This window comes from Leguminivora glycinivorella, chromosome Z (genome assembly GCF_023078275.1).
Source record: "Leguminivora glycinivorella isolate SPB_JAAS2020 chromosome Z, LegGlyc_1.1, whole genome shotgun sequence".
Classification (NCBI taxonomy): Eukaryota; Metazoa; Arthropoda; class Insecta; order Lepidoptera; family Tortricidae; genus Leguminivora; species Leguminivora glycinivorella.
The window spans coordinates 24,992,849-24,998,848 of record NC_062998.1 but is presented as its reverse complement, the minus strand read 5'-3'; positions in this window follow the sequence as shown (position 1 = coordinate 24,998,848).

The following is a 6,000-nucleotide window of genomic DNA, read 5'->3' as shown; positions in this document are numbered from 1 at the left end:
TGATTACTGCTCAGCAGTTATCATATGAACCACAGAACTTAATTTAGATAGAAGAAACAAATTCATATATTTGTATAGGGGCCGAGCGTGTCAAATTTTGTACTGGAGTTGATTCTTGCCTGTAATTTTAAATATGTCTCAGGCTCTTGATTGTTCATAATTTTTGTGTTGTTGCAATTGAATATCACGTAACGAGGCATTTTTTATGTTTTGGTTGACTTCAACTTACAAAAATTGACGCCCGAAAGCTGCAAGCTGCGAGTAAAGACGGACAACTCAGTGGATTTCACTGAGTTCATTTGACACGCTAAGTAGATACGTTTGCTTGATCTATGGTATACACCGTGTTTCACTTAACACTAAAAACCTAAAAACAGTTTGTTCAGAATCGAGAGTAGAATCGATTGAGCTATATCTTGATGGGGGTAATATTTTTATTTAAATTAGTATTATTAGTTATTTTTTACGTGCCCATTCTATTGTACTCGTAATACAACATTGTGTATATCGCAATGCTAGAGGTTGGTTACCTTTTTTCAGTATTTAGGGGTATTAATACTGGCCGGTTACTTGGATGATTATTTTTTCCGCTACTAGTTTGACGTTGTTTGTCAGTTTAATCTTAATGTTTATCATAAGTCATAACAAATTGAACTCGTACCTAATTACAACCTTGTCATTTTGAATATTGAGTTTATTTGCTTACTGCTATTACCTGTCCAATTTGAAGTTTACTGTGACAAAGCTTTAAAGTGTTTTACAGTGACATCTTAGCTGTCTATTGGTAAACCTTATGTCGTTGCAGTAACGTACACAAATAAATAGTCTTATGGTTTATGATGGTAGTTAGCAATTATTTTATTGAGTGTAGAGCTAAAAGTCAAGTAGAGCTGTACAGAAAATTAAAAATTCAATCAAAAAAAAAGTAACGATCAGATTAAAAGATGAATACTCCAGATGAGTTTAAAAAAATAAAAATCAGTTGGGGTGTCTGAGGTTTTGAGTGGTACCGGAAACACCGTGTATATGACATCTGTGATATGAACCTATATAATAGACATATAGACTTTCTTATTGTTACTCAAATGAAGTTAATTTGGATACCGCTGACAATAATCTAATTGACAGATTTAAGTGCTGGAGTAGAAAATAGTATTTTATACAATCGTGATATAATACAAAGCTTTTCAGTCGAGTACCATGTTTAGGCCACGAAGCTTTGCTGAGTGGCCTAATAGTACGGTACGAGAGTGAAAAGCTTAATTATATCACTATTGTATACAATACTTTTTCTACGAGTCATCATCTTCATCATCAATGGACGGAAATATCATCATTCATGCAAGTTAAAATTAATGTTAATAGCGTCGTTCACCGTTGTATCAACATCGAATTACCTAGCAACCAATTGTTTGTAATAACCGTCTCTGATTGGCCGATAACGCGACAGATAAAAAAAAATGTGTTTCAGATGCTGACAATTGATAGAAATTGTATGAAGTTCTATTTTTTTAAATTATTACAGTTAACTAAAAGTCAACTATAATGAGATTATTATAGTTGAGTCGGAACTGCCATAGAGTATCCAACACTGAAAAGTTAGCACTTATAGTTTAGTCTGTGGTGTCCTAATTGACAGATAACAGTCGACGAGTAGAAAAACCACAGATTTCTAGACAGCAATCTGAACTCCAAAGGGATATTGTTAAAAACTTTCCCTGACATCATGAAACAGTTGTTGCACTGAGCTGAATTACAAAACTGCTGTTTTACTCGACAAACATCTCTGTCTCTCAGTCTTGGATTTTGGCTTGGTTTTTCAAATAGTGGGGATGCTTAACAGGAATTTCACCTGCTCGTAAATACTAATTAAGGTTAGGAGATTATTAAGAGTGGTTTACAAGATGCTAAAGAACCGACACCATGAATAGCACGCATACATCTTTTTTGTGTTAAGCGGGGCATATCTCGACTGGGGGGCAAATGTAACTGGTCCATTTTTTCCGTGTTGTCCAATGTTTGCATTATTAAATAGAGTGTCCACCGGTTATATATGGTAGGCGTGTTCAGTGGATACATGTAGAACTCAACATCGTAGTGTAATGATGGAAAAAATGGATTAGTTACAATTGCCCCCAGTCGAGATTTGCCCCGCTGTACCTTACAAGTACTTGATTGACTACTGTAGTTTCCCCAAATTATAATGCCGTATCGAAGAATAGATGCGACATAGAAGAATAGATGCGATGCCGTGGTAGGCTGTTAGAGCAGTATATTCATCTGCTATCCTTCTCAGCCTTTTTAAAGAAAAGACAAATCGACTCAACCTGTTACAAACTACCTATTATGGGCCTACCGCAACTAAAATTGAAACAAGAATGCAGGTATGGTCAAGAGTAAATATTAAAATATTATTTTCAGTACAGATGGTGTATTATATGCCAGGTCGAAACTTCGGAGGGCCATCTGTACTGAAAAACGTCGTACGACACGTGCGAAAAGGAAATTCGTAACTCGTGTCGATTTAAAACACTCCCTTCGGTCGTGCTTTAATTTATCGCCACTCGTTTCGAACTTCCTTTTTTACGCACTTGTATCGTAATGTACTATTTCATAAACCGTAACCTACCCTGCCATAGCTAATTATACGCAACGATTGTCATTTCGACTAGGCCGGCAGTCATCATATCATCAACTAAATTATAATTAATGACACTCATGTGGAGTTTCACCATTATCCTACTCTGAATATTATCTACGCAACAAGGGGTACTCGCAGATATACTTATTTGATTGATCTTTTACGATGTGCTCTCTTCGACCACCTCGACCCAAGTGAACGAGCCGGTCGTGTCTCTCTCCCGTCTTGCCATCGTCCCCACCACTTATTGAACCTACCGCCGTGTTGCCATTAGTATAATTTTATTTTACCAATAACCCGTGTATTTTTAGGGTAACGTAATAATGTTGCCACACTTCAAATGTATTTTACTGTTACCATAAGTGTAATTATAAATAAATCATGACATTCGGCCATCCAGCTTCGTGCATGACTCCGGCGCACGAACCTAAACAAGAAAAGCTAGATCCGTTTTATTTATTTTGACAGTTTTGTTTTTCGTAATACCGTTTTGTGGAAGTTGTAACAGAAAATATACAACTGTTACATAAATTTTCCGGAAAACGTCTTAAATAAAATGATGATATAATCTCTACCTCAAAAGACTATCATGACATTCGGTCTGTTGCATGTATATTTCTGTTCATAATAATGACTTGGTATTTATTCTATCTCGTGTTCGATTTTCATCATTCTCATCTAGTTATGAATTCAGTTCAGATATTTCACCTACTTGTCAACATTCGTTTATTTTGTTGCATGCTTACGTAAAACCTATAGTAATTAGTCAATAAAAAAATCTTATTCTGTTTAAAATCAAGCGGAAATAATATTCTTATATAATTTATAATTGTAAATTTTTGTTTGTTTTTTTTAAAACTCGTTTTAGCATCACTTAAATGTACGTTACATATTATCTAATGTCATTGCTAAATGCTAATGTCACAGCCAAAAATCGCTTGCCTTCGACCATTACGTGTCTTTGTCACATTACACCTATATTAAACATTTAATTATTTTCTGCTTCATCAATTATATTATGTTGAGTAGAATGATTCTAATCCAATCATTTATACTCAACATTCCCGGAACGATCAGTTCTAGAACCTATGACGTTAGGCTATGTATGACTTTCAAGCTTCAACCCAAGTACTGTTTAAATTTTCCACCTACAATAATTTTCTGTGTATCCATATCGTAAGGTAATTTTCGATATTATACTTATGGTTTATATCATAAAGAAAAAACGAAACACTTTTTTTTTTTGAAGGTACATTTGGTTACTTCTACTTGTGTTTTTGTACTCATCTGTTCGTACTACAATATCTCAAGGCATTTTTTTTTTCAGGAAAGTGAGAAAATTATTAATAATAAATCAATACCTATTAGACCATTTATTACGAAAATGTCAATCTTGAATAACAGTGATTTCACTGATTTTCACTCAATATTAATACATTTACCAAATATGCATAGCTATAGTAACATAATCCACATTAGGAAAATTCGAAAAGTCGCTTGTTAAAGACTTTTCATTAAACATGATACTTAAGTCAGGTCTACTACTGGGACTTAACTACATATTAGCAAATTGATTTTAACATTTATTATTCAATTTTGTTGCAACTTTTTCAAAATTTCAAAATACTCCTTACTAGATATTTTCATCAGAAAATTCTCATGTAGGTTGTTAATGAAACATTCCCTTTAAAATTAAGATTTAGGATGTTTTACGCGCATTCTCAACGGTTGTTGACGATCGCTTCATTTGATGTCTGAGTTACACCTCAGTTTTTATTATCAAATGTCATAGAAATTGATCACATAACTTGGCAAAACATGTACTAAGGACAACATTTACTATTTTTGAAACTTTTTTTTTTCGGTGTATGTCTAACAATGGATCATTATGTTCATCATTACGGGTTTTTTTTTCATATTTTTCATTGATCCATTTTACTAATTACAAAACAACTACTATTATTGGATTCGACCAATGTTCATGAATCTTTACAGAAAAAAATGAGACTCATCTCTGGCTTCACACCATGTTCTGTCAAATCTATATCTAATATGTTTACAAAGTTAGTACAAACGAAACTTATGTTGATCCTCATGTAAGTTGTAAATTAATTAACTTTCTTGTCTCAACCGGCTGTTAATTATACTCTTACTATCTATATAGTATAACTATCAAATAAAAATAAAGTATTCTGGAAGCTTGTTGCTAAAGACAAGATTATGCATTTAATGCCATCTCTTGACACAGGGTTCAAACTTTTAGGACCGCGGTTGACAAATTGACCCTTACCTCTTATTTAACTGATATGCAATGTGTTCATCGCCATTAACTCATTAGTCAAGACTCAATCGCCGTCTACACGAGCTAAATTCGGTAACTTGATTTTCAGAGGTAAGATGTTTTTATTTCTTTTTGACACTATTCATCATCAATTATTAAAAGATTCGCATCATTAAAAGTTACGTTTTGCAATTTATTTTTATTTTTCTGCATTTCAATTAGTTTAGAAATAATACATTGATATTTCAAAACTATACTTAAACTTGAACACTTTTATAATACGAGTAATTATTTACATCCAACAGTTATTTTACGCTTAACTGAATTATCGTATTGTCTTTATTATTATCTATCTTCAGCAGCGCGACTCGGCCAATAAAATAATTTCTGATTTCTCTAAAATTGAACAGCACGTTGAATATACATCAGTTAGTTACGGACATACATAACTTCTTACTATAAGTATCATACGATTTTAAGTTCTATTAACAATCATTATTAATCTATGTATTTCTTTTTTTATACGCTAATATAGATTACTACTATATTATTGCGATCAGTATCATAATTATCGTATAAACTCAGGTGATCACTTTTTGTGTTATATTTTTACCACGCATGTTATGGAAAGTACCACACAAGTCAGGTAACTTTCAAAAACTTTCAATTTTACGTTAATTTTCCATCATTAATTAAGCAAACACCAAGTACTTCAATATATCTTTTACTATTTTATGACATTTATCATTCTAGTTACTTGTTTTATTCGCAGGTATGGAAAATAATATTTCTAGAAATGTCATCTGGCTTAGTAATTTTTTTTTTAAACCAGAAAAGTTTACTAACGACTCTTCAAGTTTTTATTTTGAAGGAAGAAAAAAAAAGGCAAAAATTACGCTTCCGGCGGGATTCGTACCCGCATCAACTCGTTATGCTTCATACAATCAATCATTAAGCTTCATGGTTTCCTACACAAACGAATATATGTACCAATTTACCTATGTGCTGAATGTTTTTGCACTACGTGTCTTCTTTTTTTTTTGGCTCAACAATATACCTTTTCAAATTCATAATAAAA